Source organism: Procambarus clarkii, chromosome 94 (assembly GCF_040958095.1).
Source record: "Procambarus clarkii isolate CNS0578487 chromosome 94, FALCON_Pclarkii_2.0, whole genome shotgun sequence".
Taxonomy (NCBI): domain Eukaryota; kingdom Metazoa; phylum Arthropoda; class Malacostraca; order Decapoda; family Cambaridae; genus Procambarus; species Procambarus clarkii.
This window is the reverse complement of record NC_091243.1, coordinates 15,877,886-15,905,850: the sequence shown is the minus strand read 5'-3', so window position 1 is coordinate 15,905,850 and position 27,965 is coordinate 15,877,886. Positions and strand designations below refer to the sequence as shown.

Sequence of the window (27,965 nt, the reverse complement as noted above, 5' to 3'; positions counted from 1 at the left end):
GGGCCCCCGGTACGTTTCAGGGCCCCCGGTACGTTTCAGGGCCCCCGGTACGTTTCAGGGCCCCCGGTACGTTTCAGGCGCCCCCAGTACGGTTCAAGACGGGTGAACGGAGGGACAGGTACGCTTCACGTACGGGAGGGAGTAGCGCCAGTCTCCGCGGCGTCCCACATACACAGTCCGCAGTCGAGCTTGGCTATACGACGCCGAGAGAGATTGTGCCCGTGTATATGTGTGTGTATATACGCTGGATATTACAGTTAACGTGTAAGAATTACGCAGTAGTGTGGCGGGAAATTTACAAGTGCTTGAACGACATTATTTGTCAAGTCAGTAAGTTTTAAAGTTTATTTCTTGTCTTGGATCTGGCGAAGTGGGCAGGCTCGGGGAAGTTTGGGAGAGTGGCGATTTATTTTAGTGAGATTTTCGGTCATTTTAGAGCAGTATAGGCTGCAGGTGATGGAAGTGATGATGCACATTCTTGAGACATGCCACGACAGCGTGCCTAATTATAAAGAAAACGGGATACCTTACCCCCAATAAGCTATTTAGTGTTGTAGTGTATATATATTGTAATACAGATTGATGCTAATACGCAGCTGCTGATGTTAGTATTTTTACACTTAAATGTTGTTTTACAGTCTTGTATGTTAGTGTTTCATACCTTTTTCATATTAGTGTTTTACACTTATAATTGTGTTTTGTGCCGAGTGACCTTCGAGCAGTTTTTTTTTGTTTTATTATTTTCTACCACAGACGTGGCCACACATTTACAATGCTAACCAGCATATATACGTTTTCTTCTGTCCTCCATGGACAGGGTTAGAGAAGTGTTAAACATATAGTTCAAGGGCAGAAGTGACTGGGTTTGTTCCTTAGTTCGTCTAGTTTAGTTCCCCTGCATGCTGGCTAGAGTCATCACTAAATCAAATGGAAGTCTTGTGTGGTGAGGATTTCGTTATTACCTTCTTGTTTTATATATTTGATAACTAAATAAAGCGCTTTTGGATTTCCCAACAATATATTTTGGCATTAAATCGAATGGAAGGTTTATGATTGAGTGAAATAAGGATTTTTTCATATAATGGCAAATAAAAAGAGTTTAGTTTCTTGAAGTTTGTTAATACTTACCACTGTATAAGGGTGGAAATATTACTAGAAGACAAAACAAAATGGGGTAGGGACTGGGGGAGTCTGGGCTAGCAGGGGGAGGGACTGGGGGAGTCAGGGCTGGCATGGGGAGGGGCGTGACCTTGGAACTCTGGAGAGCCACTATTCAAGCACCCAGCTACAGCACCTAATGTAAATAATTACGATAATGTAGAGTGGATAGGACTTATATATATATAAAGTTGTTTAGTTTAGTTTATATATATATATATATATATATATATATATATATATAAATATATATAAATATATATATATATATATATATATATATATATATAAATATATATATATATATATATATATATATATATGTGTGTGTGTGTGTGTGTGTGTGTGTGTGTGTGTGTGTGTGTGTGTGTGTGTGTGTGTGTGTGTGTGTGTATGTATGTATGTATGTAATGACCAGAGACAGGGAAAGAAAAGGGACGGAAAAAGGTGAGACATGACACCCCAGCCAGGTTCGAAGTGAGGAATAACGAGGGAGACTAACTTCTGATGAATGGAATGAGTCTTATAATAGAAATGATTAAGAGTAAGTGGAAGAGCTGAGAAAGCAGTGCAAGGAGGAGGCGACTAAATTGATGGCTAAATGGAATCAAAACAATTAATGGAGAAGTTAAGCGAGCCAGAAAGACAAAATTCAAGTGACGAAAGGAGAGGAAGGAAAGTGTGGAATTCATAGAGACGATCAATGGTCTTCAATGGGAAGTAGCGAAGCTAACGTGGGTCCACAGAGAGAGTGGGAAGTTAGGTGATTGTGCTACGAGCATTAGAATGTTTGAGGAGAAAGTTGAATAAGAGGATAGAGTTCGTTAATGGTGTAAGAGAAAAGCTAAAAACAAGTGAGATTTAACGATAGGTATTGTGGGGTAGGAGGATATAAAGAAAGAAATATATATGATAATAATTAAAATACATATCAGACAGTGGAAGAAACCATTGTCACACAACGAGACACAACGAAATCTTTTGTGGCATAAAGGCAGAGAAGCCGAGATGGCAACCAAACAGGCTTGTTAGAGGCTAATAAAACTAAGCAGGTAGCGTACCATGCATGGAGATGCAGAGATGAAAGTCAGTATCATTAAACAGTCGTCAGAAGCGGCGGGAAGGTCACGGAAGAACCAAAGGGTAACCAGAGGATAGAGAGAGAGAGAGGTCCCTCTGACACTGTAACCAGAGGATAGAGAGAGAGAGAGACAGGTCCCTCTGACACTAACCAGAGAGAGAGAGAGAGAGAGAGAGAGAGAGAGGGGGGGGGGGGGTCCCTCCCTCTGACACTAACAGCGAGCGAGACAACACAAGAGAGGAAGAGAACCAGATAGTCAAGCGAGGTACCACAGGAAGATATGTGCCTCCAGATAAAACTGAAAACTCTGAAGCCGCGAGCAGCCGCGTCCAACAGCCTGGTTGACCAGTCCAGCAACGAGGAGGCCTGGTCGACGACTGGGCCGCAGGGACGCTAAGCCTTGAAATCATCGCAAGGTAACGCAAGGTAGCCATGGGTAGAGAAATGATGTAAACTTCGAGGCCATTGACGGTCAAGAGAAAGATGAAAATGGAGAGTGAGCATCGGGAAACGGAGTTGAGATTAAGCCGCGTCTAAATCTAAAGAAATAAACATTAGAGAGGCAGGACACGGTACAATAGAGAAGGTATTTAGAGGTCCTTCTCACATCCTCAGCCAAGATCACCAGTTAATCAATATAATCTTATAATACCCACTTGAAGAATAATTCCACTGTACCCATCTTGAAAACACGCAGATCAAGCTTTTGATCTGATTGTCTTTGGTTTATTCACCCAATACTCATCCTGTGAGCGGCGATGCGAAAAGGCTTACAGAGAGAGCAAGTCATAATTAGAACTCAGCGGGTATTTTTACATTTACAATTTCAGCTAATCTGTACATCTTATAATTATTATGACATCTAGTCAAAATTTGTTGCACTTCAACCATATGTGAACTTACTACCAAACCCATCCATCCTGAGATGATTTCGGGGCTTAACATCCCAGCGGCCCGGTCCTCGATTAGGCCTCCTTTTTGTTACTCACTCCCTTCCCCCAGGAAGCAGCCTGTAGCAGCTGTCTAACACCCAGGTACCTATTTACTGCTAGGTAACAGGGGCATCAGGGTGAAAGAAACATTTTGCCCATTTGTCTCCGCAACAGGCCTACATATCCACCACAGCCCGGTTGGTCCGGCACTCCTTGGAGAAAAAGATTTAGTTTTCTCTTGAAGATGTCCACGGTTGTTCCGGTAATATTTCTTATGCTCGCTGGGAGGACGTTGAACAACCGCGGACCTCTGATGTTTATACAGTGTTCTCTGATTGTGCCTATGGCACCCCTGCTCTTCACTGGTTCAATCTTGCATTTTCTTCCATATCGTTCACTCCAGTATGTTGTTATTTTACTGTGTAGATTTGGTACTTGGACCTCCAGTATCTTCCACGTGTATATTATTTGATATACACGTTATTAACATGAATACAAACCTTTTTCCGGTTTGTCCAAATTCAGTGCTATGAAATTCTACTTTCTAATTGTCTGTTACGTCAAGATATGAACGATGGCCCACATCGTTACTATGAGTACTAAGTTCTGGAAGATATATCCTTCTGAAGATGCGGTTTCCCTGCTTGGATACAGTAGCTCTAATGTGGGCACATTAGAGATTTTTGTAGTTCAATAACCACTTTCTTGTCCTTGACGTAAAAGATTCGTCAACTGTGGTGGACTGTGACTCCTAGGCCCCTTTTTATCAATCTGTTGCAGTGTAATGTTACTTTGATTGTTTTGTTGTGTATTGTTATATCCCACAAGAAGGTCTTGCATTTTTTCAACATGAAAAAGCATTTGCCAGTCTTCTTATGTAGTCCTCTATATAAGGCCTCAATATCATGTTCGCGTCTTACTTTATACCATAGATCTTTGTGTCATCTGCAGATTTGATATTGCGTTTTGTAGTATTCCCACTCTCATTGATGTATACGAGAAAAAGGGTTGGCCTCAAGATGGAACCTTGCGGTGCTCCACTTCATTTCTCCAGTCTGATTCGTTTCCATTTAGGACGACCCTTTGCTGCCTTTGCTTTAACCATAAGTGTATTCATTCTGGTACGTTACTATTTATTCCGTGTGCTTTAATTTCCATCCAGAAATTTTTCTGAATGCGTGTTTAAGCTGGAGACACAGTTCATCTGTCTATTCCTTTATAACTATGGAGGGAATTCCATTTACACTTGAAGCTTTTGAATCCTTTACTTTGCCAATGCTCATCCTGGCTGTTTCGAAAGTTACGGGAATATCCCTTAAAGCATCCTATTCTTCTTCAAACATCTGTGCGGATTGTAATTAGGATGTTGCCTACAAGATGGGTATGGGGTGAATAATAAATGAAGGGAAGGTAACTCAAACTATCAAGAGAGAGCGCCAAACCATTACGACTACAGGATTAGGATATGGGATTGGCCGGGGGAAAGAAATGATGCCCAACCACTTGGACGGTCTGGGATTGAACGCCGACTTGCATGAAGCGAGACCGTCACTCTACCGTCCAGTCCAAGTGGTTGCATAATAAATGAACTAAACTAAGATGTTATCTTTTTTTTCTAGTGTGAACACTAAGTATTCAGGAGATTATGTGACCTTCGCGTAGAAGTTAATTCACTGATGTCAGTCTCCTGGAGTTGTGGGATCTCTCACACGACACTCAAATGTTTCTCTCACGGAGGAACAATATGTACTAGCGAGGAGTCACAATAACGTGGCTAAAGTAAGCTAACCAGACCACACACTAGAAGGTGAAGGGACGACGACGTTTCGGTCCGTCCTGGACCATTCTCAAGTCGTTGATATGTATATATCAAGATTTCTAACCTTATGATACAGCTAGAAAGCGAATGGGACCTTTGACAAGCCGCCAGCTTCCTGTCCTCGTCGAGGCCACTGGTATTTATGGCCCTTGGGTAAATTCAGGTAAATAATTATACCTGCCATATGGTTAGGAAAACTTGATATATACATGAACAAATCCACAAGGGCCGTGACGAGGATTCGAACCTGCGTCCGGGAGCATCCCATACATGCATTAGATGCATCACGTTAGTGTGATCTCTGTGTGTGTTGATATATACATGTAATTCATAGATGACCGATAGTGGTTAATACATTCAGCTGACAGCCATTTGATCTCTATTTGAATTTCCGTTCAGGGCGAAACGCTTAGGCACGTTTTCTTACACCTGAAATTGTTAGTTTTCAGAAATAGGCATAATTGTGTGTTTTGTTGAGGTTTGCGACCAATTCACAAGGTCACTTCAACGAGTTAAACTTGAAAATTTGAAGTGCTAATAACAGTGAACTCAAGACCCTAATTGCTAAAGATAACTGAGGTTAAGTGTATAATTGCACATGATTTTGTGAATGTTTAAGTGTGAATAAGTCGCTACAAGCATATTCATAAAAATAAATATGTTACTCACAAAATGAGATCCATTTTCTTTCTTAAAATAAATCACAGAAGAAAGCAGTTATGGGGTAGACTATAGTAATAAAGAATTGGTCCTTTAGACGATAACGATATTTTTGTTTTCTCATCGATAATTTGTTGTTTATGATTCTGGGGATCAATGTTTCCGCGGTCCAGTCTCTGATCAGGCCTCCTGGTTGGTGGTCTGATCAATCAGGCTGTTAGACGCAGCTATTCGTATTCCGATATGAGTCACAGCCCGATTGATCAAGTATCCTTTGGAGGCGTTTTATCAAGTTTTCTCTTGAACACCGTAGAGGTTAGCTAGTTATACCGCTTATGTATATAGGGAGAATGGCCCTAATAAATAATAATAATATATATTAAGGCCTTTGGCCCTTTATAAAGTTGTCTCAGCGTATCAATTGCACCTTTGCTTTTCAAGAGGACTTGCTCTCACATGGAATAGTTTCCGTGTTCTTCTTCATCTTATTGATAGTAGATGCAGTTTGCATGAAGGGTTTGGTCTCCTGATGTATCTGCGTCAGATACGGAACTTATTGAATAATGAGAATTGTACAACAAAATACGTTTTTTCGTAAAAAAGGCACATTGATATTTAAGTGGCTAGTATAAGATACAGGATGACTTACAGAGTATGCATCAAGAGAGACCTCTGTAGAAGGCTTACCACGCCCTTTTCGCATCACTATTTTGTCATGGTCATGCAGAGGGGCATGAAATATGTTTCTTGCTCAAAACATAAGCAAGATTTGGAGACATAGTTATGAGTCGGGAACGATCCCAACTGTATTGACAGCACCCTCGAAATTAAGGGTTTTAATGAATATTTTGTGATTTCGTATGAATTATATTTACATATTTGTTTCTTTAGTAATCTTACATAGAAGAAATTGTATTAAAATGCGGCTGAAATGTATCAAAATTACTGATTTTGAAAAACATTTCTTTGTTCATATCTTGAAAAATATTCGCTGTTCATGGCCCCAAAGACGAAAATTATATTCAAACTTAAATTTACAACTTAATAACTTCTCAAGTTCTATGTTCTAAAACTGTTGTATACTAATGCTACTTTATGTAAACCAGAAAAACGATATTTGTTGAATTAACACAGAGAAATTAATGAACACACATAAGAAATTAGTTAATTTATGCATATTTCATCACGTGAACAATTATATAATAAATTATACACAATAGAAAATAGAACGAAATTGAACAAAAGTTTAAGGAATTTTAGGCTCTGGTGAATTAAATTTAGTTAAAAGGCTTGTAGGTGAATGACACTGAAATAATTTAAGATACAATAGCCTAACGCAGAATTATCACTAATTGGAAGCACCCAGTCTTTCCCTTATGTTGTGGTTAGCATTCCCAGCTACATCAGTTAGCTAACTCCCAATTTTTATTCATAACTCGATGAACACAACACAGACTGCAGGTCTAAAGAAACGTGCCCAAACGTCTTCGTCCAGGCTCGATATCGAACCCGGTAACTTTATGTATCTTATGAGCCTGTATCTAACACATTCACAACTTGAGAATTGGTTTGGTACTGGGGCTGTTAGTATACTTTTGTCTTCGACATAGTTTGGGGCTAATTAAAGTAAACTCACACCGTAAATTATTAAACAAAGTAAACTGTATACCGATTCATGGGTATACCTCTAGCGAGTGATCATTATTCCAACTTAATTTTACACAAGCATTACCCTACTAGTTTTCCCTGGAACACGACCCTCTAATCTATTTACAACCGTGGTTCCAATTACTGTTGGGTGAACTAGGGCAAACACTTTAGGATTGGTGCCCAATCGGCCCTCCGACTGGGCACCTCCTGTCTTGAACTACGATGAAATATCTCTCTTAACACCTTCCATTGTCGGGGCACAGGAAACCTGTACTTAGGTTTATCGAGGATGCCCCAGGATGCAGCCCACAACAGTTTTCTAACTCCCGGGTACCTATCTACTGTTAGATGAATAGAGATATTAGTTGGAAATAAGCGTCCGCCACAATTTTTTTTTATACTACAGCGGGAGTCGAACCCCTGGGCCCTTGTTTGTGAGGTGAGGACGTCGACTACTGCGCTACAGGCGATGATATAGGGAGGTTATATAGATAAATTCTAGTCTAAGTCTTAGTTTATAGTGTTTTTATTTGTCAACATCATGTTAGAAACACTTAGTGTACTTAACTAGAATACAACATTCTTCTTGTATCCCGTTTTCTATGTACCTACTTTTCCCTAAATCCAAATTATTATTATTATCATACTTTTATTATTATAAAAGGACTCCATGTTTCATCTCCTTTCTTTTCTCATAGCTTCGTGTAGTTTAGATTTTTTTATTAACAAGCTTGATAAAGCGCCTGACAGCTGAGTGGACAGCACTTCGGATTCGTAGTCCTGAGGTTCCGGGTTCGATCCCCAGTGGAGGCGGAGACAAATGGGCAAAAAGTGTCATTCACCCTGATGCCCCTGTTACCTAGCAGTAAATAGGTACCTGGGAGTTAGACAGCTGCTACGGGCTGCTTTCTGGGGGGGGGGGTAACAAAAAAGGCGGCCTGATCGAGGACCGGACCGCGGGGACGCTAAGCCCCGAAATCATCTCAAGATGACCTCAAAAAGGTATACTCATCACTATGCAGCTACACTATTCTATATGAGAGATTACACAGTGTAGATCAAAATCTAGCTATAAGTTATTCTTATTCAATATTCTAATATTCCCATCTCACAGGATGGTTAGTCATACGTGGAATCATACGAGAAAACTGAAAATGTTAGAATTATTTAAACAAATTTGCATTGTCCATAAAACCGCTAGTTACCCCTAAAAGTGTCTGCGTCATAGAAAACTACAATTTCACCATGATTCGTCCTTACCAGATTCTCTTATATATTCAACTTTGCTCATAGAATATAGAAAATCCAAATACCTAATACAATAAAATTCATGTACTTTAAGTTCATAGTTATATTAACGTTCTGTACGCAACATTAATACTTTAAATCAATCAATGTAAAGCCGCTGAATAAAACTTAAATATGGGCTTTCGATGGCTTCTGGTACGCAGTTGTTGCCATCAAGAGGGTCTGTTTTTAACTCTAGCGCCGTCTTGCCCACTAGTTCCTAGAAGCGAAACGTTTCTAACCGGTCACTATCCATCATTAAATTACCCCGAATTAGCAGCATATTTACCACTCCCAGGCAATATAAAAAGCTTATATATGATTTTCCCACCACGTTGTTAGAGAGATGAGCAGATAGAACGAGTAGGTGAGTTACAGGCTAGGAAAAGTGCCCCGTTTGAGAGACAGATTTAACAAAGCCTCATTGGCAGTTTCAGATGTTTATTTTCCTCGTAGTCTTGAAATAGACACAGTATGTGTGTTGAGAGACAGAGAGAGAGCGGGAGAGAAAGAGATAGAGAAAGAGAGAAAGAGAAAAAGAGAGAGGTAGTAGAAAGAGTGAGATAACGAGTGAACGAGATATGAATACAAATCCCAAGACATGTACGGGAACAAAACTCAAGGGCTGGGGGCAACAGCATGGTCTGTAAACACACACAAACACTAAATCCAAACGTTGTGTTTTGCGTGGCGATTGTGCCTTTATTGAGAAGCAAATTGTGTTTAGCCATACCGTTATGGATTACAGTGGTGCTCCAGCTCTTGGTCCTCGTGTCTGGTGCCTGGTTAACCCTTCCCTCACTCAATCGTCACCTCTGTTGTATAGGAATCGTCACCTCTGTCTTATAGGAATCGTCACCTGTGTTGTATAAGAACTGTGGCTATATTGACCAGGAAGAAAATAAATGCATCAGAATTGCAGCATTTCTCTCCGTGGAGATGAAGCAGAGTTCATTCACCGTCAACCCAATATCCTCAAATCCTCTTTTGATTCGTAAAACAAATGCCGAACAAAATGAATTAATTTCCTCCATAGTATAAACTGGTGCACAGAGGCAGGTGTGTCCTCTCCCCGTCACAACATAACCCCGTCCCCCCCCCCCCCCACCACCGTTGTCACCCAATCCCCCCCAACTGTGAATCCCCCCCCCCCACCCCTCTTGAGCTGTTACACCATGACTCGAGCGCTGGTGCCACATCACCCAACCAAAACAAACACACACCCACACGTACACAAAATGAATGGTCCAAACCAATCGTCTGTGCAAGTCTGTCATGGGCCGAAGAACCTTACAAACACTCACCAACCATCTTGCCCCAAAAAAACAGAACATGATTAGTAGGTATCAGACGCGCGTGCAACACGTCAGCAAGCCGGACAGTTCACGTGTTGCTATCATAGCTCACTCTTTATTCCATATTCTCACCACTTTTCCTTCCCCTGTACCTTTTTCATGGTCTTTAGTCCTGGTAAATGGCCAGAGCTGGAGACATAATTCTTGTGTTGTCAAGGGGTTACAAAATGTCTATATAAAGTAATATGGAATCGTAATATAAAGTAATACGCATGCGTTCTGTGGCATAGTACTGGGAAGGGTAGGCTGTCGAAAAGAAAGTTTTCGAGGGGAAAGCTGTCAAAGGGGGCTGAGAGGGGTGCTAAGCATCTCCCCTTTCTACGGGCACAGGAGAAAGGAACATAACTGACAGTCAAACATAACTGCAAGTGTCAGTCTAGACGATTCTCAAGGCGAAGAAAGCTACCATCGTGTATTTCATGTATAATATTCTTCGTGCCCGTCCTGTGAGTGGTGGTGGACCCCATACCCGTCCTGTGGGTGGTAGGAGACCCCATACCCATCCTGTGAGTGGTAGTGGACCCCATACCCATCCTGTGGGTGGTAGTGGACCCCATACCCATCCTGTGGGTGGTAGTGGACCCCATACCCATCCTGTGAGTGGTAGGGGACCCCATACTCATCCTGTGATTGGTATTGAACCCCATACTCATCCTGCGAGTGGTAGTAGATCCCATACCCCTCCTGTGGGTGGTAGGGGACCCCATACCCATCCTGTGAGTGGTAGTGGACCCCATCCTGTAAGTCGTAGTGAACCACATACTCATCTTGCGAGTCGTTGTGGCCCCATACCCATTCTGTGAGTGATGGTGGACCCCATCCTGTGAGTCGTAGTGAACCACATACTCATCTTGTGAGTCGCAGTGGCCCCATACCCATTCTTTGAGTGGTGGTGTAAAACTCGAATGAGGCACATAATGGGCTCAGGATCTAAACCCCCAATATTCGTTTAGCTAAGTCACAGTATTGATAAACTGTACATTATGTTAAAAAATACATCAACAGCCTATAGTCGCAGCTTAAGCTAGTTTAACTTACTTGAAGGTTACATAACGAGTTCAGGAACTGAACCGCAAAGTTCTTTACGCTAAATAATTTATATTTGTGGTGTACTAGTTGTATTAGCTGAAATTTAAGACACCGTTACAAGTTGTTGATCTACGTGTATAAATGTAGCTAGCATTACAGTGCATAGTGAATTATCAAGGGAAAGCACCAAGCCATTACAACTATATAGCACTTGGAAGGGGTCAGAATAAGGATTTGGGATGGGACTAGTAAGAGACTCGTGGGAAACCTACATACAGACCTCGAGTGCATATTGTCAACCGTAAACAAACGTGGGAAACCTGTCTAAGGATTAAATGTCAAAGGGTAAACTACATTAACCCGGATACTCAAGAAACGTCAAAGAGCTGTCACTTAACTGCCGGATGGTATCGCATTCCATTACATACTGACGTAAGATGTGTGAATGGCTTTTGATGACAAAGTTTAGATATTGATCAGATCTACTCCTGATCAATATCTAATAATTGATCAGGAGTAGATAGCAATATCTCCTAGAGCTAGTACTTGAGGCTATGATTATATGTGCAGCATCCCTCAGGAGAATATGTAGAGTTAATATAGAATTACAATATCTCTTAAGAAGGCGTGACGCGTAGCTAGTTCATTCGCCGGCAACTTAAGGCAAATCGCTATATACCTCTTCAAAGTCATCTTAAGAGGCTTAAAACACTTTATAATAATATTTCATCTCCCCATTGAGTGAGTATCAACCTGTCTGGGGCAGCCTCTCCCCTATAACAACACCCCCACCCCTCCCCTCTCCCCCAACATAACAGGACCCCCACAAAGACCCCCCCCCAAACACCCCCCCTCTTACACCATGACTCGGGCGCTGTTGCCACGTCTTAATTAATAAGGTGCAGAATAAACCTAATTATCTTACTAATACTGTTTTTCTATATTTTATTTTTTTATGTATTCACAAAAACATTGACAGATAATTTTAAACAATTAATAATTCCTTAAAGTGATTTGTACAAATGTCAGTTGGAAGGATTACGCATCTCTTGAGTAGTTCCTCAATACTCCCTAAATTTTAATAATATAACCAATCGACGGAAATTAAATAATAACTAATTATTCAAATATGTCATCATTATAATATATTTATATAAATTTTCACGCAGATACAGCTAAAAAAATATATATTCACACAATTTCGGGGCAAAAATAAATTTAAAATTAATTTTAGAAAATAATAATTCTTTGTCTATATGGGCTCTTGCACTAATGAAAGAGGTGGTACCCATATTTTTACATAATTATTAAGAATTCAATATGACGCAGCCAGGATTCGAACCTATGACGTCCAGGATCACCCCTAAACGTACATGGGAGACATCTCCCGTCACGCAGGGTGGAGTCACATCTCCACAGATCTCCAGGATCATCTCTTGATATTGGTAATGGCTCAAAAGGGCCACCACTTACGGGCTATTCATGCCCGTGCCACCTTTTGGGTGGCTTAATCTTCATCAATTAATCAATCACCTAAACGCACACAATACCGTGACCACCACATTGATTGATCGTTAAACGATGAATGGTGCAGTGATCCTGGTACTGTACAGGCTTAGTGGTGATCCTAGTTAATGGGGGGAGTGTTGCCTGACTCCGGCTTCTAGCTGTCCGCTAGATCTTCCATCTTCCCTCTAGGTCAATGGAGGACCATCGAGCAGTTGTGTGCTCGAGGTCGAATTCATTTGGATGTTGATTACTGGTGTCAGCTACCGAATGAACACAGCCTCATGCGTATGAAGCCGTCGTCGGTGCGTGTGGTTATTGTCGTATCTTTCACCATGTCTCGGCGATTCAGGAAGGTGTTGTGGTGTTGAGAATGATGGTGCTTAATACCTCCAGTTTCCAAATGAAGTGTAAGACGACTACTCAGTGTATTCGTGGTATGTCCAATGTAGCATATATTCCGGAGTACACAGTCTCCAGAGCTGCATTTGTATTGATACACTACATTAGTGCACCTCAGTTTGTCAGAGACAGAAATGTTATTTCTCATAATGAGGGAAGATACACTCTCACAAAAGTTACACAAAATGACTGATACACAAGTTGGAAAAGCAAGTAGGGACACGCATGGTACCAAGAGGCTATAGTGAGACAGGAAGAGGATGGGAACGAGTGATGCCAATTCCCCTCCAAGCCTGGGTATTTAGACCACCATATTCCTCATTTATGTAAATGACCTTCCTCAGAAGCATACATGTAAATGTGTGCATATGATAAGCTGGTGAGAAGGACCACGGAGTCAGGACCTAATAATGTCAGGACCTTCACGGGCCGCAGAAACACACACAATTCGATACTGTAGTTTAGTTCCCACAAGAGGTAGAGTAATAAGGCCAAGAAGCCGAGGAAGACAGGGTGGTATAGGAGGCAGGCAGGCAGCTGCTGTAGTGAGAACGGTAAGATTAGCTTGAGAGTTGATGTAACACCAGAAGCACACATTAAAAGAACATTATCACTGCTAAGATTTACGTTTGCAGCTGATGAAACTGGCCTTCAAGACCCTAACCAAGGAATCCTTCAGAATAACACACAAGGCGCATCTTGAGCCAGGCCTTTTAAAGCACAAGAAGAAAGCAGGGAATGCCCAAAGATTTGCCACAGGACAGAAAGAATACCCATTAGAGGAGAGGCGAAATTGGGGGATAAGAAATTAAATGGAATTGACAGCGTAAAGAAAGCGGTAAATGGAAAACGGAAGGATTAAGAAAACAAATGTGGAAGCAAGAGACAGAGGAGGTAGAGAAATGTCAGAAAAAGCTAATTGGCGAACGAATTTCAATTAGTAACTGCCGAGGCAAATTCAATATTCAACTTCAAAAAGGCAATACGCGATAAATATAATGTATGAATGTGCTTTCGCACTCTGATCATAGGTTGGAAAGGCGGGACTCGGGAGCTGGAGCTCGACCCGGCCGACACTAATAGCGAGCGGCTGGCTACACCTAATCTTTAGCAGACAAAATAAGTCCTCGTGTGACCTTGGAAACCGTGCAGCGAGTGTTTGGGTGTTTAAATATGTGTGTGTGTGTGTGTGTGTGTGTGTGTGTGTGTGTGTGTGTGTGTGTGTGTGTGTGTGTGAGTGTATGTGTGTGTGTGAGTGTATGTGTGTGTGTGAGTGTATGTGTGTGTGTGTGTGTGTGTGTGAGTGTATGTGTGTGTGTGAGTGTATGTGTATGTGTGTGTGTGTGTGTGTGTGTGTGTGTGTGTGTGTGTGTGTGTGTGTGTGTGTGTGTGTGTGTGTGTGAGTGTGTGTGAGTGTATGTGTGTGTGTGTGTGTGTGTGTGTGTGTGTGTGTGTGTGTGTGTGTGTGTGTGTGTGTGTGTGTGTGTGTGTGTGTACTCACCTAATTGTGCTTGCGGGGGTTGAGCTCTGGCTCTTTGGTCCCGCCTCTCAACTGTCAATCAACTGGTGTACAGATTCCTGAGCCTACTGGGCTCTATCATATCTACATTTGAAACTGTGTATGGAGTCAGCCTCCACCACATCACAGCCTAATGCATTCCACCTGTTAACTACTCTGAAACTGAAAAAAATCTTTCTAACGTCCCTGTGGCTCATGTGGGTACTCAGTCTCCATCTGTGTCCCCTTGTTCGCGTACCCTCAATGTAACCCGTGTATGTGTATTTGCTATTTGTATTTACTATTTGTGTCTGCAGAATCGAGCTCTTGGACTCCGCCTTTCTAACCAATCTATTTTTCCTTTATTATCTTCTACATATATTGCTTTCTAACACACGCACACACACACACACTCTCAGAAAGCAGCCCGTAGCAGTTGTCTAACCCCCAGGTACCTATTTACTGCTAGATGAACAGGCGCATCAGGATGAAAGAAACTCTGCCTATATGTTTCCGTCTCCGCCGGGAATATAACCCGGACCATTAGGACTACGACCCCCGAGCGCTGGCCACTCAGCCACGAAGCCTCCCCCCCCCCCTGAGTGTGTGTTTATGTTTGTACTCGCAGCAAGGAGGAAACACACACACACACACACACACACACACACACACACACACACACACACACACACATACACACATACACACTCACACACAAACACGAACACGAATTCACTGAAATATCCAAATTCCCAGCTCACGCTTTCAAGGTCAGAGGTTGCTGAACACTGTCCTCCTTCAGTGGGAGGGAGGAGCGCTGCTTGCACTCACACACACCACCACCACCACCATCAACCAGAATTATTGATGAAGTGCGTATTGATGCGTGAGACCACATACTCAGAAACCGAGAAGCCGTACTTGGATTTTTGTTCTTATAGGAAGCTCTCTCAACTCTTTTGTTTTGTTGTGTGTGTGTGTGTGTGTGTGTGTGTGTGTGTGTGTGTGTGTGGAGAGAAGGGGCGACTGTGTGCGTTCGTTAACTCAATACTGTTACTGGATTTTCCCCAAGTGCTCTTCATATGTTGCTGCTTCAAATAGAACGACGGCTTCTGTACCTTCTCCCTTGACACACACACACACACACACACAACAAAACAAAAGAGTTGAGAGAGCTTCCTATAAGAACAAAAATCCAAGTACTGCTTCTCGGTTTCTGAGTATGTGGTCTCACGCATCAGGAGTCACTACATTAGACGACCGACGGTAAGAAAGACCGTATCTATGAGCAGACAGCTCCACACTGGAGGCACAGACAGTCGAGTACAAGTAGGTACTCACACACACACACACACCACCACAGGAGTAAACACGCAGCTCGGGGTCACTAGAGTATATGAGGTTGGCGTTTGTGGTGATGGGGGGCCCACGAGGTGGGACTCACCCACTCCCACTCTTGGTGCGAGTGGCTGTTGTATACAGGTGGGTGCGGTGGGGCAGTATTTCATACGAGGGTTGGAAAGCATGGGACAGGAGAGGGAACGATGAGGGTTGAGCGAATGGTCTGACCAGTAAAGTCTCTTACTGGTGTACTTTTCAGCGTCTGGACACTTTATTACCCTTCATCGCCACGGCTCCAGGCCCATCTCTGCCCATTCCTCATTGTCTGCCCTGTCACCATATCCATATTTCCCCTCGCCTCCTGCCTACCCACCTCCCCATTCCCCACCACTACCTCTGTTTCTAAGTAGGGAGAGGCACAGATGAAGTAAAGTTCGTTGAAATGCTGAATATAATGACAGTTATGATAGGAGGCGAGCCTTGAATACCACTATACTGTACATCAGTTCATTAATACACAACCACTTCTTCTTTTCACGGGTCACTCATGTAATCATGTAATATGAGGCTGTCTACGCTCACATATTGCCTGTGTGTGTGTTTGGGGCAGGTAAACTTACCCTTCCTTGCTTGGTGGATTGTTTGGTCATATGAGAGACGGTGTCTTGCAGCTTTTGCTTTGGTTTTGTACCTTGGTTTTACACTGCTTGTGGTTGATTGTTGATTGTTCAATAAACCCTTGAACTATATGTTTAACACATCTCTAACCCTGTCCATGGAGGACAGAACAAAATGTATATATGCTGGTTAGCATTGTAAATGTGTGGCCACGTTTGTGGTAGAAAATAATAATAATATTAATAATAATAAAACTGCTTGTAGTTCTTGCATGCCGGTTTAAGGTAGTCCGTGGGTCTGGGGGATATTCATGTAAACAGATTCCTTTTTAATTATTATTAGACAGATATGGGTACCGGAGTAAACCACTTCTGGACCTTCATAGCAAGTTTAGAGTTTCTATCCTTGCTCTACGAGTCTTCCCTGGAACACTTCCCACCGATAGATATACAGTCTGGTCCATAATTACTGCTGGGTGAACAGGGGCGTAGATAAGGATTGACGCGCAGCCGACTCGACCTAATTAGGGTTCGAATCTAGATTGAACAATCTCCTTACTTTTACTAAGCCAGTTTTTGCTTTGTTTATTCTTGCATTTACATGATTTTTTATTCCGGTTCTGTTAATCCCGAGTCCCGGTGTCCTGGCTACTTCCATATCTAGCAAATTATTATTTTTCATTGTTTTTCAATGCTATTTATAGATACTATTGTAGCCTTCCATTTGTTGGGCAGAGATGTCTTTGTCCTTGATGGCGGATGTCTACGATGTTGTTCACATGTTGTCTGAGATGTTGCTCACATGTGTGTTTACACACACACACACAAACACACACACGGTCAGAGTGCCTGCGAACATGCCAGACTTCCCATGTCTCCATGATTGCCTGTGACGCCGTGAGTCAGAGGACAGAGCTTGATAGCAGCAGTGCCTTGCCTCATGCTTGGAGAGGAAGCGTGAGTTGCCACCTCGTGTCTTCCACAGTCTCCCCGCCTTACCATCCCACAGCCTAGCCATAAACAGCCTAGCCTCCCACAGCCTATCCCCCCCCACCCCCACGCTGCCTAGCCCTTCCTAGGTAACAGCAGCTCATGGGCCGCTTCCCATTAAACGGATTACTAAACACAAATGCAGAATTACTTTAGAAAATTTTGTTGGTTCTGTTTTGAGGTTATTGTTGATTTAAATTTAAATTTTGCCCCGAGGGGCGAGTTTATTGGGCAGCGCCACTCATCTTGTGAGTGGACATACCGCCATAGCAGCATGTACAACACTCCCCAATAGGAAGAAAACCCGCTGGGTTGTTTATCCTGCTACTCCATTATTTAAAGCATAAGATCACAACCTGAACCTCACATTGGTAAAGAATATTGGATGCGAAGCAGCTGTCTAACTCCCAGGTACCTATTTACTGCTAGGTAACAGGGGCCATCAGGGTGAAAGAAACTCTGCCCATTTGTTTCCGCCTCCAGCGGGGGATCGAACCCGGAACCTCAGGACTACGAATCCGAAGCGCTGTTCACCCAGCTGTCAGGCGCCCTGTGGGGCAACATATAGGCCTATCTTGCCAGGCCTGGCTTGGTGCCAGGCTTGGATTCTGATTGCTTGATCGAACAGATTGTTGCTCGAAGCAGCTTGATCTAACCGCTTCGTAACCTATTGAGATTGATGATGTATAAGGATTATTGTGATGCTTGAAGATGATTATAGTGAGTTGATTATAGACAAATAACATACATGATTATATATCACAACTATTCATAATTTACAACGAATAATATATATATATATATATATATATATATATATATATATATATATATATATATATATATATATATATATATTTTTTTTTTAAACCAAGAAGGGGTACCACCTCTGGTGCAAGTGTAGGGACCCATAGCCTCGGAGAAGAAAATAAAGAGTACTCAGAGAAGACCTTGTGGATCCTCACTGAACACTTTGATATTTTCTTCTCCTACCACCCCTATTCTTTTGTTAAGTGTGTATATTTATCTAACTTTATTTGAAAATGTCATTACACAAAAAAAGTTACAATATTGATTACATGCAGGGTACAAGGCTACTTGTCACAAGTTGAACAGCTCCTCCAGCTCCTCAGATGGCGGGCAGGAACCGTGGATGCAGTGAGCATTTCCTCTCTGGATTGCCACACAAAGGCGCTGAAAAAGAAAACTGGCAGCTCTAGGGTCTCTAGTTGTTTCGATTAGCTTAGACCCCAACTCCTTCAAAAAGCTAGCAGCACTTTTACCCCAGGCACCAAGTGTCTCTGAGGCAATGGGGACAAAATTGTAGTGGTGCTCAAGGTCTCTGTATTTACGTGACTTGGCCGCTTCCCGGTGATTGGCAGCTCCTCCTGCTTGTGTAGCACTGAAGTCAACATAGGTATTGGCTAAAGTTGAAACGCAAGTGTAGTCCCACACCAACTGTCTACCATTCTTCCAGGGGTTCACCGTAATTCCGTCTGGGCGACCGACAGGCTCATCAGAGTTGCGGGACATTAGGTAACGGGGCTCTCTCTCTGCTGGACAACCGGCTGTGGTAAGGCTTCTCTTAATAATGTCATTAACCTCGCCGTGTCTTGCATGCCATCCTCCCGTCCTTTGGCAAAGAAGGCCATGCCGTCCATATCTGTCGGCCTCTGCCTCGCCGCAAATACACCTGTATTCGGTGTGGATTGGGGCAGCTAGGCGGAGAGCCACGGCAATTCGGAGGGCCTGCGGTGTGAGACGGGTGCCGGTTGCTGACATTGGGGTTGCTAATAGGAAATCACCTGCATGGGGAGCTGCTACAGCTCTAAGTCGGGCAGTGTCATGTGGTGTCGTCGCAGCTTCTAGCAAAGTTGCAGCTTCTTGGTCGACAATGGGGCGATCCCAGCTGGATTGCTTATGGGCTTCAGAAGGCGGTGGTTGGGGTGCTGGTCCTGCGAGAGAGACCCATTTGGTTGTGCAGTCTGTGAAGCTGGGATCATGCACCCCTGCCTGTTGAACTAGGTGCTCAGGTAGGATTTCCTTCACCAAGTTGTCAGACCCCACTGAAGAGGACAGGAACGCTGGTACAGCAATTTGTGTTGCTGTGCGCACGCCAAGGCCCCCGAGTCTGACAGGAAGGGAGGCCTGTTTCCACTGTAAGTCGCTGAGGGAAAGATTGAGGGCTTTTTCTAGTGTTGATTTCAGCAAGCTGTCATACTCTTCTAATTTAATATTGTTGAAAGATGGCGAACATCTTAGAAAGTAGGTCAGCCTAGGGAGGGACAAGCATCTGGTGATGAGGTAAAGTGCATCATGAGCATCGATGTCTTCAATCCTCTCGTTCATCCTCTTCAGGTCAGTATATATATATATATATATATATATATATATATATATATATATATATATATATATATATATATATATATATACATAATATTATAGATATCTATTATGAGTATATTACATACAAATTAAAAAAAATAATATATCAAAATAACTTCTGATGATTTTTGAAATATCAAAAGTAATTTGAAATATCTTCTGACAAAAATTATTTTTGTTTTCTCCATACAAGTTTCTCGAATATACAATACTATTGAACATGATAAAACTGAATAGAGTAATAATAACAATAATAAAAGTAGATAAAATAAACTTCAGCTGGTGTTTCTAACACGTATCCACTGTGATCAGCAGGAAGCTCTTGAGAACGCGCGACCTGACGACTCTTGAGAACGCGCAACCTGACGACCCTTGAGAACGCGCAACCTGACGACCCTTGAGAACGCGCAACAGGCAACCTTTGAGAACGCGCTCACAAAAATATATGTGAGTTTCGGCTGACCACTTTGCTTCATTTATATTTATTGAGAGGGAGATAATGAAAAGGTATTCAAGGGATAAGAAATAAAGATAAATGTAGATCAGAAAGAGTAAAGATATATATAGAGCTGATATCACGTAAAGAGCTGATATCACGCAAGCAAGCTTGAGCTGATATCACACAAGCAGGCTTGAGCTACATTATGTATTATAGAACATATGGAAATATTAAAAGAACCTAAAAATATTATTTTGCACTAACCATATACATTTTCCTTGCGAATGTACACAGTTTCCAGTAGTCTCCATGTTGTGTAAATTAATGTACTTCCATAGCTACTACCTACCTTCTGAGGTAAACTGTCTGGAGTTCCCTACTCTCCTGTGGTAAACCCCATCAAGTACCCAGAGCTCCCGTCCCAGTGTTACTAAATTAATCTGGAAATAAAGGAAGCGACTTTTCCGTCTGTCCTGGATCAGTAGATTGATGACTTGAGCGTGAAGAACTAAAAAAAACAAGTGACTTACTGTCTGTGTTACTAAACGAGACCCGGAATGAGCCATCATTGAAGGCACAGAGCTGCAGTTGATGACTGACCATCCGGGGAGAGGGTATATATATATATATATATATATATATATATATATATATATATATATATATATATATATATATATATATATATATATATATATATATATATATATATATATATATATATATATATATATATATATTAGTAACTCATACCCAGCTCTTGATACAGACTGTGTAGCCCTACATATAGTCTATGGTAAACGGAGAAATGACCAGGTACCTAAATATGTTAAATTAAAAAGGTATTACTAAACCTTTTTCCAGACCCAGTGGGTCATCAGACCCATAGACCCTCTGTGTACCCTCATACCCACTGGGCTGACATACTGTTCAAACCATAAGACCAGTGGGTATGTGGGCCTGCGGGCCGCCACAAGCAACAGCCTGTAGGACCAAGTTACCACAGACTGGGCCCCGAGTCAAGCTCGAAGGAGTAGAAGAACTCCCAGAACCCATTCCGGGTATAAACCAGATATTTAACACAATATCACGACCTGACCGACCTGACCTGTCGTCAGGTCGCGCGTTCTCAAGAGCTTAACATGCAAAATTATTTCGTTTAACACCAAACATCAAAAAGCTCATCTCTAACTAGATTAAGACCTCGTTTACACCAGAACGATGAGAAGAGCGTGGTGCAGCCAACACATGGCGTGACAAGAGCACTTCCATCACCAGGCCGTGATGCATTCCCGAGTCCCCTCCACACATCACCACCCTCCCAGGGGGCCGGACCACAGCCCCGGCTGTTGCTGGCCTCTGCCCCAGCAAGAGGCCAGAGTGGGAGGGAATTACCAGGAGGGGAAAGGCAAAACCACAACGACTATATAGCACTTGGAAGGGACCAGGTTAAGGGATGGGTTGAGTAAAGTGTTTGACTCGAGAAAACTACGTCCTCGCTTCTCTATAAACAAACCTAACCTAACTTAAACTGTCCAAATCTAACTTAATCCAACGATGAAAAAAAGATACACAATTTGGTGCTATAGACCACACACTAGAAGGTGAAGGGATGACGACGTTTCGGTCCGTCCTGGACCATTCTCAAGTCGGTGCTACATGTATGATGTGTAGAAGTTGTGAGACGTCAATGTGACGTTACAGTGTTCCTGCTGGTTCAGGTTTTAGACCCTACTCGAGTGGCAGCAAGTCCTTTTGCGCCATGATTCACATGATGAATGTTGCCTCATGCTTGGTGGCGGAGTAATGCTTGCTGGTCGCCCCTGTCGCCTTGTGGCCAAGTGTTGCCACTAGTCCTCTCGGCCACATCTCAAGCATCTATATAACCTCTTAGAAAACCTGTGTATTTCCCCCCTTAATTATGACGACGTCTTTGTTTACATTAAACAGTTCGTGAGCTCCGAAGCACTCTGAGGTTGTTTACATCAACTATAAACTTGGGTTGTGAGGTTTCCTAGCACGTAAACTGTATACTAAATGTAAACAAAGCCGCTATGATTAGGGGGGAAAAGATGCATATGTTTCATCAGTGGTTTGCATAAATGCTTAGCGAATCCTGAGCCAGGAGGTCAACGGGTATGTGTCTCTCGATATATGTAATCAATTACATATATTATATGTAATAAATTACATGTATTGATTGCATAGTGATGGTAGGTCGAGGAATTCCCGACTCCCGCCCCGTGTGCGAGACTTCGATCTGCGGGTACCTAGCACCTGGAGACCGGAGTCAAGCTGCGAACAGCTCCTCGCTACATGGGTCACACCTTTACTACTGTACTTGAGGATTGTGTATGTAAGAACACATCACCCAGTGGAGTCCTGTGGTAGCACTATAGTGGTCTACGTTTTCGGCTTACAACCGGCTTACAACCAACCCCCCGGTTCAGTTTTCTGGGATGGTAGGAAAGGTGGGGGGGGGGGGGCAGAGACTGTTGGGAACAATTCCTTTTACCTGATGCCTCTGTTCACCTAGCAGTGAAAATATATATACCAGGGAGTTAGGTAACTGTTGTGGGGGTTGCATGCTGGGGGTTTGTAATTCGCCTAGCTGTAATCTGTAAATAATTGCGTAATTCTGTAATTCGATAATAAAAATCTAACTCGATAAGCTTAAGCTTAAATACAAGTTTTCTGTCCCTGATAACAGTAAATTATATTTTAACTAAATATAATTAAATATTAAAATATAATATAATTAAAATATAATATATTTAACTACATTTTAAAATATATTTTAGTTATATTTATTAATATTTTCTTTCGCTGAGTAGTTTAGGGTGTTGCCGTACCAACCCGTCCTCAGACCAAGTCCATTCCATTCAGCGGTCGACCCCAAAGACGCATCAGCGAAGCACTTGTTCCGGAAGTGTTCGGACGTCATTAGTTGTGAGTCGTGTGTAAACCGTTTTTCATTCATAAACAGTGGGTTTGGCGGGTCCATGGAATCACTTTTGGGTCTTTGTTTGAAGGACGGACTATTGTATTGTGTACGTGGGTGAAGTATTTACATCGTTGCAATTTGAGCAGAGGACGTGAACGAAGCTTTGTGCGAGTAAGGTACATACGTCATCAGTTCTGAGGCGTGTTTAAACCGTTTTTCATTCATAAACAAGGGATCTGGCGGGTGCATGGAATGGAATTTGCGCTTCGTTTAGAGGACGGGCTATGGCGTACAGGGCTGGAAGCGAGAGAAACATGTTTCGAATCATATTTTCCAACAGTCTGTGCCAAAATGTACAAAATACGAACATTAATAAATTAAAAACGCTTTACACACGACTGACAACTGATGACGTTCGAACATTTCTCGAACAGTGCTTCGCTGACGACCTCCGTTCGAATCGAAACCCTCGAAATAATGTTTCTTACACATACTAAAAATGCAAATAAATGCTAACAGAACCTAAACACCTAATCCTAACCTACGTTTAAATATGCTAATATACAATAATTTATATATGACAAAAATTCCTATTTTGAATAAATATGTTAAACTTGATGAATGTGCCTTTGGTGTCAACCTCCGCCTGAACGAGCAGAGCCTTAGAATGGGTTTTCCATAAACGACACACTTCGGCCTTTGTTTACAACACAAATTACATTAAAACGATGTTGACTAATCCACACACTTGAAAATGAAGGGACGATGACTTTTCGGTCCGTCCTGGACCATTCTCAAGTCGAAAAGACACAATCGACTTGAGAATGGGCCAGGACGGACCGAAACGTCGTCGTCCCTTCATTTTCTAGTGTGTGGATTAGTCAACATACTTCAGCCACGTTATTGCGACTCATCGCCTGCATTAAAACCATGCATTAATAACGTAAAGGAAGACTAATGATATAACAAATAATTATCTTCAAAACAACGTGTACCGACTGTATAGTGTACTGCCCTGCTAGAATAGAGTAATTTGTGTCATATGGCTTACGTATAGTACTCCTCCCCCCCTCCAACGGTCCTAACCTAGCTAACCCACGTATAGAAAACGTGGTTGGTAGTGAGCCGCTACTTTTCATCGTACCCTTTATATAGTCCGTTGGGGAGCATAGCGTCAAAACTCGATGCATCATGACAGGTTGGCCACCCGGTCAGGTAGCCATGAGTACTGGATCTGCCAGTAGAAGAGAGGAACAATACATACTGAACAGTATATAGTTAGCGAGAGTGAGGGGACAAGCACTAGTAGAGATTATAACACAAAGACCTTGGAGCGTGCACATCACGCTCAGTTAAATGAGACTGTGTGCGTGTGTGTAAATAGCTTGCACAGCACTGCACAGTAGGTCTAGCAACCCTTGGTGAGGACGAATGGAATAGAGCAAGAAGGTTTGCAGTCAGCTTTGGATTTAGGAATAAATGATTTTAGGGCAAGTGATGGTGGCTTGCCAGAGTTAGAATCAGACACAACACAGCCAAGACAAGAACTGTCTGTGAATCGTCGAGTGTAAATGAGACGAGACACACTTAGGGCCATTTAAGAACACATTAAAAGTCACGTTTAACAACCATTTATGGGAGTTTTATATTTATAAGGTGATGAAACTTTTTTTCCCTCGAATCAGAGAAGCTTGCCTGATAAAATTATAGAAAATTATAGGTTTCGGGAAATAAGCGACTGTGTCAGGGCGCAGAATGAATAAAGAGAAGTTGTCAGCAATGGCGAGTACCAATGCAGATGGAACACACACACATAGAAACATCTGGGCAATCGCTGAGAAATTCTTTGAATTAAAAACTTAAAAAAACTAATTATTTGAACAGTCTGCCTGTAAAATTTTATATCTCAAAGAATTCATGTTTTACAGCAGATTTTTATGTCTTTATTTCATAATGTATTTTGCAAGGAAGTTCCCAAACATTAAGATCATTTAACACGGGAGTTTTCTGAAGTTTAGTGTCGTTTCTCTGTCCATGTAACTTATGGTCATTGTTGTGTGTTGAACCATATACTGCAGTTAAAGACCATGAGATAATGATTACTGGCTTTTCCTCTTTTTTGGGTGAAAATCAAACCTAGTTGTCTAGATGTATTAATGTTTTCTAATGTCATCTTTTACATGTGTAAGTGCAGATGTGTGTAAATAAAGGGTTGCATGTAAAACAGGTGAGTGAGATTCGCCTTTAAAGCACTCCAAGCTTAGTACAGTACTGTAATTGTCTTTGCTCCATATAAGTACCAGAGACAGCTTCATAAATACATATGAAGCTGAATCACAACGCACCGGGTTAAGTATTTGCAAAGTTTACTGGTACAAGGAAGGGGGGGGGGGGATAAATTGAGAGAAGGTGATTGACACAGAACAGGTGGGTTCTGTAAGGGACATTCATACGACCCTCAATATTCTTGCTATTTATCAATAAACTCACACATTCCGATGTTTGCAGATTACGTGAAGTTGACGTGAAGAATCAGGAAAGAAAAATGAAGACAAAATATACAGGATTTTAACACGCTACTAACTTTAGTTAAGTGGCTAAAGGCATTCAATCCCAGCAAATGCAAGCAACTGAAGGTGGGAAAAGGAGAATGGAGACCAGAGGAACAATTTAACCTGAAGGGAGGCAGCAGGTAAATTAGGAATACAAAAGTACCCTTCTGAATGCACAATACTCCTAATATATCACCGCCAGCTGGTCTAAACAGGCTAACATAAGGTAGGTATAATCCGAAAGCCCAAATAAAAAAATAAAAAATCCCTTCCGAAGAGAAAATGCTTAATTTTTTTTTTTTTTTTTTTTTTTTTTTTTTTTTTTAAGTGGTGAACCCATTTGAGTGTTTTTGGCAAGAAACTTCTGTTGCAGTAACGTCATGAAATATTGATACTTATTTAAAGCATGTTAAATTGCCTTTTGGAATTTTATGAATTAGTGTAAACAATTATTAATTTGTGATTATTTAACGTGTATTCTTGTGTTTTATATTCATCTTATATTGGTTAAAGGATTGAATACTTACATTTGAATATATGTCATAATTTTCAATATCCTAATTTTCAGTATGTCAGTGAATTATATTTACCAATTATAAAATATACTTTGAGATATTATATATATATATATATATATATATATATATATATATATATATATATATATGCTGTATACATATTTGTTTAGTATTTAGTAACAAAAATACACAAAATACCATACAATTTTTACCCAATATTGACAGTTTTCTCGAGTGTGAAGAATCACCATTTGTATTATGTTTTGTTTCAGCAAATTCACCACAAGTTGCTGCTGTGGAAGTGATGGAATCAGGAGAGCTGGAAGTGGAGTGGTTTGAAACAGAGACTGTTCCAATGTTGTGGAACAAAGTGGTGCTGAAGACTGGTATATACACAGACTGGCCTGTATATTAGTGCTGACGACTGGTATAGCCCCTCATAATAATGTCAGCATGAACCAAATCAACCTGACACTAGATATACTAGATTCCTTTTGTTATGATGAAAACCGAACTTGTAACAAAATACTTTTATAACATGTTTCTATTGATGGGTCTTATTAATTTTTTTTTTTTTTTGTAATTATCATTTGCAAAAAAAGTATGAATAGGTTGTTTTTGTCCGAGATAAAAGCAGAATTTATGTTAAATTATTGGAATACTAAAATTTATTTTTGTTTTTGAAATAAAGTGGCCTAAATTCCATTAATTAAGCGAATATTTTTTAATGTTTATATTGATAAATTAGGGCCTCTTAGTACAGTTAGCTTTGATCTCTACTCAAATTCGCGGATCCCAGGTTCGATTCCCGGACGGGAGAAAACAATTACGTATTAGTGATATGACCTACAACTGAATATATAATGATTAACAGTAAATATATAGCTCTTGAATTAGAACATTCTCTGTAACTAGCTGACATTATAATTATAAGGTGTGAAGGATAGATGAAATTGTTAACGTAATCATCACCGGTGAAGTCTGATAAAGACCTTTTGTGCCCCTCTGTATTCCTTTTTGCGCTACCGCTCACAGGATGAGTATGGGGTGAACAATAAACTAGCCGCCTCCGGCGGCAACAATGAATCAATGGGTGGCCACGTTTTCTTTTACCTAATGTCACAGTTTACCTAGCAGTAAATGAGTATCTAGGAGTTAGACAACTGTGGTGAAGGCTGCATTATGTGTAGTGTCAATAGTTCCAACTTTGTAGCGGTGATGAAATGTATTAAGAACCTTTTAATGGTCTTTACCTCAAAAGCTCAAAAATGCTCTTTGAACTATCATAATCACATATTGATGAAGTTGGCCGCCACTTTCCAAAACCTTAGCCACCCTTTGTAAGGCCCACAAGGGATACCTTTGACACTAATGTAGTTGAATTTCTTTACAAAGAGTTGCCGTGACTTGAACATTCCTCGCCTTGTCCTGCTAGATTAATTTGGTTGGACATTTCCACGAAACAATAGTAGGATTCAACCTAATCCAGTGTCTATTTTGTTATGTTCTCCTGCTTTGTGAGAAGCTAGATAATTTAGTAACATCCTTTAGGAACATGAGGAATCAATCAGAACATTGAAAAAAACAAAACGTACGAGACCAATGATACAGTGTATGGAACCGGCATGGAACTCCTTACGCTGTGTCCAAGTGCCCTATGCGATTTTTTCCCCTTTTTGTTAACCATTTCCAATCACACACACACCTTGATATGGTGCGTTTGACTAGAAATTTAAACCGCTGCGCAGTTTAGGGGTTAAAGCTCAAATGCAAATTGAGAAAATCTAGACGTGACAGCC

General features: G+C 41.5%; 1 long non-coding RNA gene across 6 annotated transcripts; it reads left to right on the top strand.

The window, feature by feature from the left end:
• On the top strand, nucleotides 1–27,252 carry LOC123747365 (uncharacterized). 6 transcript variants are annotated; one of them, XR_011226143.1, is made up of 5 exons: nucleotides 1–330; nucleotides 18,411–19,683; nucleotides 20,029–20,160; nucleotides 25,605–25,874; nucleotides 26,439–27,252. It is a non-coding gene; the product is annotated as an uncharacterized lncRNA (long non-coding RNA). The 6 variants fall into 6 exon arrangements; XR_011226144.1 differs by having other exon boundaries at nucleotides 116–330; nucleotides 19,572–19,683; XR_011226145.1 differs by having other exon boundaries at nucleotides 117–330; nucleotides 18,803–18,898.
• Nucleotides 27,253–27,965: the final 713 nt, after the last annotated feature.